Source organism: Dipodomys ordii, unplaced genomic scaffold (genome assembly GCF_000151885.1).
Source record: "Dipodomys ordii isolate 6190 unplaced genomic scaffold, Dord_2.0 Scaffold204, whole genome shotgun sequence".
Lineage (NCBI taxonomy): Eukaryota > Metazoa > Chordata > Mammalia > Rodentia > Heteromyidae > Dipodomys > Dipodomys ordii.
This window is the reverse complement of record NW_012267420.1, coordinates 778,854-787,462: the sequence shown is the minus strand read 5'-3', so window position 1 is coordinate 787,462 and position 8,609 is coordinate 778,854.

The window sequence follows — 8,609 nt, the reverse complement described above, 5'->3', positions numbered from 1 at the left end:
AAGTTGGACCAATTAAAAAAAAATAAGACAGTGACTTTTAGAACATAATCAATCTTTATTCTGGAGTCCAGCCTGAAAAGAATCCAGCAGCATGTGAACATAGTGAAAGCGATAGGAAATTCTATTATGGAAGAAACATAGAAGAGCTAAGATTGCATGGCATGATGCTCCAGGAAGATGGTACCTCATTTAATCTTCAATCACCTTTTGTCAGCTTCAAGCATGCTGGACAGTCAGGGTCTGGGAGGGAGGCAGCATGTTTAGTTAGAACTGTCTGAAGTTACAGGCAGGTTCAGGGAGTGTGATAGTCCAATGTTCAGAATTGATCAGATGGGGCCTGGTTACAATGAGAGCTTTCTCACTTGGCAGATCGTCCTGCTCTTACTTACTTCCAAAATGGCGGCAAAGGGACAATAGAAATGAAGCGCTCAGTAACTAGAACTCTCTCTTCAGGACCAGCCATAGGGCAGAGTCACTGCACCAGAGGGAGGGAGGTTTTTAAAATCATATTTCATTTCTAGGATACAGTTTTCCTGGGTTGTGTAGGTAAGTTAATTGTTTATTTTAGAAGTGTTTGTTGACCCATTTTAGGCTAGAATGAAGCCTATCTTAATCCTTAGATTGGTAGAGTACTCAAAAACCCTTCTTGTGGCAATTAATAACCCTGGTGACCACATAGGCTAGTCACCTGTAAGTTGGAAAGCTTAATTACAGTGCTTTCTATCCTGTGATCTTACCCTTCATTTTAGTTTTTCTTTGAATTTCTTATTGCTCCTGGCTACTTGCTACCTATCAAAAGGATCTAATTTATTTATTTCAGAAACCTTTTTGAAAATTTATGTAAAGTGATCAGTACAAAGCTTGGAATGTGACAACTATTTAATATGGAAAAAGTGAAGGGATGGTGCCTAGAGAAAGAGGGAAGGAGGAAGGGGAGGGGAGAGAACTAGAAAAAATAGAAAGGAGATAGAGAGAGAGACAGAGAGAGAGAGACAGACAAGAGACAGACAGAGAGACAGAGACAGAGAGACAGAGGAGACACGACAATACAAGACCTCAGAAATTAAAAGGAGCTCATTATTTACAAGAATTGTTTGGTAGTAGTATTTTTTCATAAAATAATTATTACTACCAAATTTTTCCCTTAAAAATCTAGATCATCATGTCTGTATCTGGAAGATTAAAAGCACTTTCAACCATATATATATATATATATGAGACATAATATATATGTGTGTGTGTGCATATTTTTTTCCAGAGCTGAGGATTGAATTCAGGCCTAGCACTTGCCAAGCAAGTGCTGTTCCACTGAGCTAGATCCCAAACCTTCTATTTTATATTTTTCTTGATATGGTATTATAGTATTTGGCCTCAGATCAGGGAGAAAATCACCAGATTCTTTTGCCTGTGATGCTGGTTCTTTCTGGGTTTAGTTGTATTAGTTATTTTCTGTTTGTCCAATAAAACCTTGAACAAGAAGACAGAGTAAAGCATCATGCTAGAACAAGGATGGCTCCTGCTTTAGTAAAATCAGAGACAATAAGATTTTGATGCTCATAATTACAAAATATCTGTGCATCAAGAATTGTATATAAAAACTTTATTATTTGAATTTTAGGTGACATTATATATGAAGTATGTATTTACCACAGAATGCCATAGCAAAGTCCCTATAAACATTTAATAATTTCTGGACATTGTTGCTCATGTTTATAATCCCAGCTGTTTAGGAGATGGAGATTGAGAGGATTGGGGCTGGAGGCCAGTCTAGGCAGGAAAGTTTACAAGAACCCTTTTCAACCAAGAGCAAGGACTAGTGGTACTGGCTTGTTCTCTTAACTCCAACAGTAAGCCTAAAATAGGTAGTTATCCTGCTAAACTATTGAGCTCAAAGAAGAACTAACTGGAAATGTCTGCCTCTTGAATTTATCTCTGTATTTAAAGAGACAAGTTAAATTCAGTGTCCATTTAAAAATGCAACTCAAAATGGAAAACAAATATTCGATTAGAATTTCTTAACTGTGGAACCTATCAACTATAAAAAAGACACAGGTGTGTTTGGTATTTGTTTTTATTTTTTATCTCCAGAAGCGCAAAACATACCACAGTGTATGGACTTTGAATTTATCCAATTATACACAATTATACTACACTTACTTTCCTAACATTTCTCATTGTCACTTTTCTAATATTCTATTAAATTGGTGTTTATTAGGGTGGTAAAAGGAGAAAGTGTGCAAAGCAGAGCAAATAAAGAAATTTTGCAGTAACTCTATTATCTGGAAAGATACTTTCAAGCAGTATAATAAATCTTAATTACACAGGAAAAATCTAGAGAACGTATTCCTGAGGCCTCACGAAAAAAATAATCATTTGTTTAGTCTCATTTTATTGAATAGTTTAAATGCTCTGTTCCTCATCTCATAATTGTAGAAAAAGAATCTAAATGTTAACTTTCTCCCAAGTATGTAAAGTCATTTGGACAACTAGAATATGTTCTTTCTACTTATCTTGTAAATATAAAACCCGAATTATTAATTTTATCATTAATTTTATTCTGGTTAATTCAGAGTAATTATTTTTTATATTCTATTAACTGGCTTCTCTGAAATATTGGTATGAAGATAGCATTTTAATTTTCCTGCAATAGCATTAAGGTCTAAATTTTAATTGCACTTACTTTAATTCTTAAGACAGTAAATTTCATTAATAATACAATGGCTAACATGGATGACTTAAACCTTCAGGTTCTTTGGCATTCTTCTCACTAATAGGCATGCCTGCAGGTACCTCTCCTCTTCAACAAGATGGACTGATGACTTCTTTGTAACTAGTAAAGAAAGTGGTGTAAGTCAGGCTGTATGCTGGCATTTCTTGCTGTGCTTAGAGCTCTCAGCTACCACATAAGAAGCTTAATGACTTAGAAGCAGCCACACTATGAGAAAGACATGCTTTAGGAAGCTGTTACTTGAAGGTGCTCTGCTGGGCAGCTGTCCTGTTCCTCAAGACCTTACATCTCATGTGTTGTAAGTACAAGTGAATATATTTTCAGATGATCCTTACCTCTAGTCATGGATCCAGGTATACAATCTTTCCAGCTGAACACCCAGATATTATAGAACACAGACAAGCATGTGCCTTCTCCAAATCCATTGCCAGGGAATACATGGACTCATTTAATGCCATTGTTGCAAGTGGGCTATTAAATAGCAATAGTAAGAGGGCCAGCAAGCTCATCTTTTCACTTATCTCTTAATTCCTGCTTAAAAAAAAAAGACAAGCACAGGGCTGGGAAGCTGGCTCAGTGGTAGAGTGCTTGCCTCACATGCATGAGGCCCTGGGTTCAATTCCTCAGCATCACATAAGCAGAAAAAAAGCCAGAAGTGGTGCTGTGGCTCAAGTGGTAGGGCACTATCCTTGAGCTGAAGAGCTGAGGGACAGCGCCCAGGCCCAGAGTTCAGCCCCCACGAATGACAAAAAAAAAAAAGCATAAATTTGAAGACTATGTTGCATATGGCTTTTTTAATTTCTGAGAAATGTTTTCATTTCTATCCAGCATGGTTTTTTGTCTGAGATAATTAATGAAAATTATATTATAACTATGGCTCTTACATTTGTAAAATAATTATATTGATATGCTTAGGGCAACTCAGATTAGATAGCATGGAAATTATAAAAATATTCAGCTTAATGCATAAAAATAATCATTTGTACATAGGGATGCAGATGCTACTATATGTGAATTACCTTGATCCAAAATGCTTGTGACCAGAGCTACTTCAGATTTTGCACTTTTTAGACTTTGGCATGTTTACCTATAACAGAAAAATTTTGGGTATGAGTATCAAGTGTTGACATACACTCCTTAATGTTGCATGTACAGCACAGGCCTAGTAAATTTCATAGTGTTTTGATAACTTTTCACAAGACAGTGTCATGGTGTGGAATTGTGTTTGTGGTATCATGTCACCACTGAAACCATCTTGGATTTGCAGCATTTCAAATGAAGTATGGGCAACCTGCACCACATCCAGTACTGGTAAAGTCACAGGAAAAATAGCAAAAAATATCTCCGCCAGATACAAGTGGAAAGAATTCCCTCAGAAGAAATTTAACATTAATTAGCTTTACAGTTTTGCTCCTTTTCTTGATTCCCAAGTCCACTTTAAGAAATTTATCATGAAGAAATAATCAAATGCAGGCAAATTATAGTTGTAAATTTATGATAACATTTGCAATACTGAATCTTTGAAAAACAAACTGTAATGGTGTTTCAAGTGTGATTCTAAACATTATCACAAATGTAGTGGGTTTCATTTCTAAAGGAATCTATTATATCTATATAGAACATGTATATGAGGTATGCATGGCATAATACATATTTATAATCTTATACTTTGGCATGTCAGATGTCCGACCTAGTTCTTGCTAGGCAAGTATCAGATTATCAGTATAAATTTGTTTTTCCTCACCTCAAAGGGAAGCCTACATGCTTTGAGTCATGACCTTCTTTGTAGGCTGCAAAACTCTCTGCCTCCCCATCTTGAAAGTTTTTCTAACTTTTTTGTGAGCTTATGTGATTAAAAATTTGCCTTCCTAGGTAGTACAGGACATTCATCCATGTCAACATTTTGAATTTGATCAATTCTTTTAAATCTGCTGTATTAGAAGTAGTGATATAGTCACAGTTTATAGGAATGGCCAAGTGGATATACTCTGGAGCCACAATTCTGTCCATAACAAAACTATAGGTTGAGAAAAATCATGAGTTAAATTAATGGGGATATTAAGCATCCTATACAATGTTAAACATGTGTGGCATGCAAAATAATGGTATCATTATTAGGTAGTACCTCTATGCTAGCCACTGTTTTCTTTAAAGCTTTCTACATGTTGATGTTTACTTAAAATAACCTATTGCATCACTACTGTCCCATTTCATATATAAGAAAACCAAACCTTACTTGTTGATGAATTTTTGGCATAACTTGAATTTCTAAAGCCAATTGTCCTTCTGTGGAGCTTGTGAACTTGATAAACAACTCAAATATATGTTCTTGATCCATTGTTGAGTAAAAAGAATCAGGTTAAAGTATGTCCCCTGCCATATAATCCTATTTTTTGTAGTAAAATGATGCATAATATGACAGAAACAATCCCTAGCAGTCAGAAGTGTTGAGTGATTGTTTTCCTATTTCTATTGGCTGTCAGTACTTAAGAAATATTATTTTCCTGATAGCTGTTGTTATCCAAACAAGGAAAACTATCCAAGTTTGTATAACATATTAAATAGATTAAATATGCTGGTAACTGTGAAGGTAATTATTCTTGTTATACTTACAAAATACAAGGAATGCAGACAGAATAAAATGCAGAGTGAACTAGCTCAGTGGAGTTGCGAAGCCAGCCTTGAACTTTGGCTCTGGCTGAACCAATGTGATGAAGACTCTAATTTGCTAACTGGCTGTGCACCTACTGCAGTCAGGGAGTTGTCCTGAAAGATAAATGAAGTAAGTATAAAACAACCTTGAAAAAGTACTCTAAAGCAGGATGGCAAGGTGAGCCAGATGGAGGTGTGGAATATGTAACACATTTTCCCCACAGAAAGAAGTAATTAACAATAGTTATGTCACCAGACTAGTCAACAAAAGCCCTTAGCACCTTATAGCTAAATAGCTTATGACCTCCTTTCTAAATGAAAATGCAATCGACATTCCAATTTGAGACATCTCTCCCCTCAATGCACTTCTGTGGGACAGCCATGATTCTCTCAGCTGTGATTAATGTTTCTTCCAGTAAGGCACTTAGTTTCAGGGACACTAGGAAATGGAACAAAAAGGGCACAGCCACCTCAAGAATGGAATTGTATCCCTAAGTAGGGCACTTTTCCAAAAGCTAGCCACTATCTACAGTGTTTTTGAAGGATGTGATCTGAATTTAGTTTAGAGATAACAGAGTAGGTGTGAACACTCTCTCTCTCTATATATATATGTAAACACACATATACATACACACACATATAAAATCAGCCCTGGGTGAATTTCCAAAAGAATGATGAACAAGTACAGCAAAACCTCAATAGGGAATACATAAGTGGATTTTCCAGTGCCACAAAGTGACTTCATAATTCTGCCACTGACATGTGCCTCTGATCAAGAGATGCGGTTTTTCTGTCTTTAAAATGGGCTTTTGTTTCTTGTAAGTAAAGAGACTAAGTAGATTTTTGCCAGTAAAACACATAGTTATGCCAGTATATTTAGTAGGTACACACAGTCAATGCTCAGCATGGGTCACATTTGTGGTTTGTTCTTCTAAGGTCAGAAATAACAGGCGGGTGCCAGTGGCTCATGCCTGTTATCCTAGCTACTCATGAGGCTGAGATCTGAGGATCAGAGTTCAAAGCCAGCCTGAGCAGCAAGGTCCATGAGACTTTTACCTCCAATTAATGACCAGAAAACCGTGGCTCAAGTGATAGAGTGCTGGCCTTCAGCTGAAGAGCTCAGGGACAGCATCTAGGCCCAATCCTCCCCCCCCCACCCCCCCAAAAAAAAATCTGTGGTTGTTTCAGGATTTTCTCTAGGTGGTGTTTCTCAGGATGCAGGGACTTTTCTCAATGATTGATTTTGGAGGTCATACCAGGGAGCAGTGGTAGAGGAATGGAAATGAAGCAGAGAAGGAAAGGAAACCGTGAGATGGTTATTACTGGAGGTTACAAAGGCTCAGCAACAGGTTACCGATATGGTCCAGCCTTGGGTCTTGGCGTTCCCCATCTGTGAAGGGAAAAACCTAGGGTCTGTATCCATCATCTCTTGTCCATTACTGGTTAAGGGTTGGTTTCAATGTAACAACTTCAGTTTGCAAGGAAACAGTCACAAGTATTCATGGAAGATGGCATGGATTGGGACATGACAGTCCAGGAATTAAGGATGGGCACTGGCAGAGTGGGTTATCGTATGTTTTCCTTTAGCTTGCACAGTCAAGATATTCAGGTTGATATTGGTTGCAGGCAAACTAACTCAGGACTAGGAACGCATACACACAAACACATTAATGCGTTGCTACATTTAAAAAGGTAAAAGAACGCTTCGGATAATAAGACATCTAGGTCTTCAATATTTAGCACGAAACTCTAGTTTTCTCTTCATAGCAATGCTAACGAAAGGCTAACATGGATCAAGACAGATTTTGCTTCTAGATCCTTCTGGCCTCATTTCACTGTAGGTTATGGGAGTATCTGTTACCCTCTAGGTCCGAGGATGTGGAACGCCTCACCATTAAGCGCTTTTCACAGGAAAAGCCTATGTTAAAAGAGACTCTCATGGCGGTAATAAAATCTCCGCATTCATACACTTCACAGATCAAGTCACTTTTTAGGCTTTCTAGGATTGACAAACCACTTTTGGAAATGCAGTCCCAGACTCCTGGAAAATGGAGTCCCTACGCTCTAATTCCATCTCGAGATAGTTATTCTGCTGGGTCATAATATTTACTCAAAGAAAGCAATCGGTTAGGATCCTTATTGTGATTCCAAGCATACATGTATCTTGCTCAAATTCCATTTTCTCAGTAGAGTCAAGTCCCACTTGCCAAGGAAAGCTCTTTGCCTGATGCGATTTCATTTGTCCGAGGTCCACTGAGAAAGCTGTTGGCGAGACGCTTGTTGGTTTTGAGCTCCTGTAACTGTTACCCCCGCTCGGGACTTCATCCCAATGAGTGGTTTCCCAGGGGAAGCGTTGCAACACCAACCTCTTCACTTCTTGGCAAAAATCACGAATGCTTCCCCTAGCTGCCTAGGGCTATAAAAGAAACTCGGCCCCCGAGTCCCCAGAACCTCCAGAGCGTCCGCGTTTTGCCCGCAGGTGGCAGCAACGAGCTCCGGAGCGCGTCCGTGCAGGTGCGGGCGCCGCCGCCGCACCGCTCCGGGCCGGAATGCCACCAGCTGGAGAGCACGACCTGCGGGGACGGGACGGTCCCCGCGGCTGAGGTAACCGAGTGCGAACGTGATCTTGGATCCTTTCACTTCATTATTTGGGGGGAGTGAACACAGTTCCAAGCAGCCACAACAAACTCAAGGCGGCCTCTTGACGCCCGCTGATTCCCCAGTTTTCCCAACTCCAGCGGCAACTCCATCCATCGGCTCCCGCCGGGTTTTGCTCCGGGAACTCTCAGCTCCCGGGAGACCCGGGGCTGAGAACCGGGCAGTCGTGTGGGGGTCTCCGCACCCCCGCTCTCCTCGATTGCGAGGGCGTGGAGGGGGGAGAGCTTTTCCCTACTTGAGCCTTCGGGGCGGGTGAGGATGCCTCCCCTGCATCCCTACTTCATCCCCCGGCCCATTCCTTAACCCTCCTCTTCGTCCCTTTCCCCCCCCCCCCCGAGAGCTCACACTCGCACCCAAGCCTGCGCCCACGCTGGAGCTGGCGGCTCGACACCCACCCCAGCAGCCACGGCCGCGCCCCGCGGCGCCCTCCCCACCCAGACGCCGCCCAGGCTGCGGGCGCCCCCCACCCCCGTCGAGCTGGGAGAAGTGGACGCCCTGGGAGGGGGCGGCGGGCACCAGGTGGAAGGGTTTGGAGGAGGAGGACCGCGCGAGGGGAGGGGCAGCGCCGCCC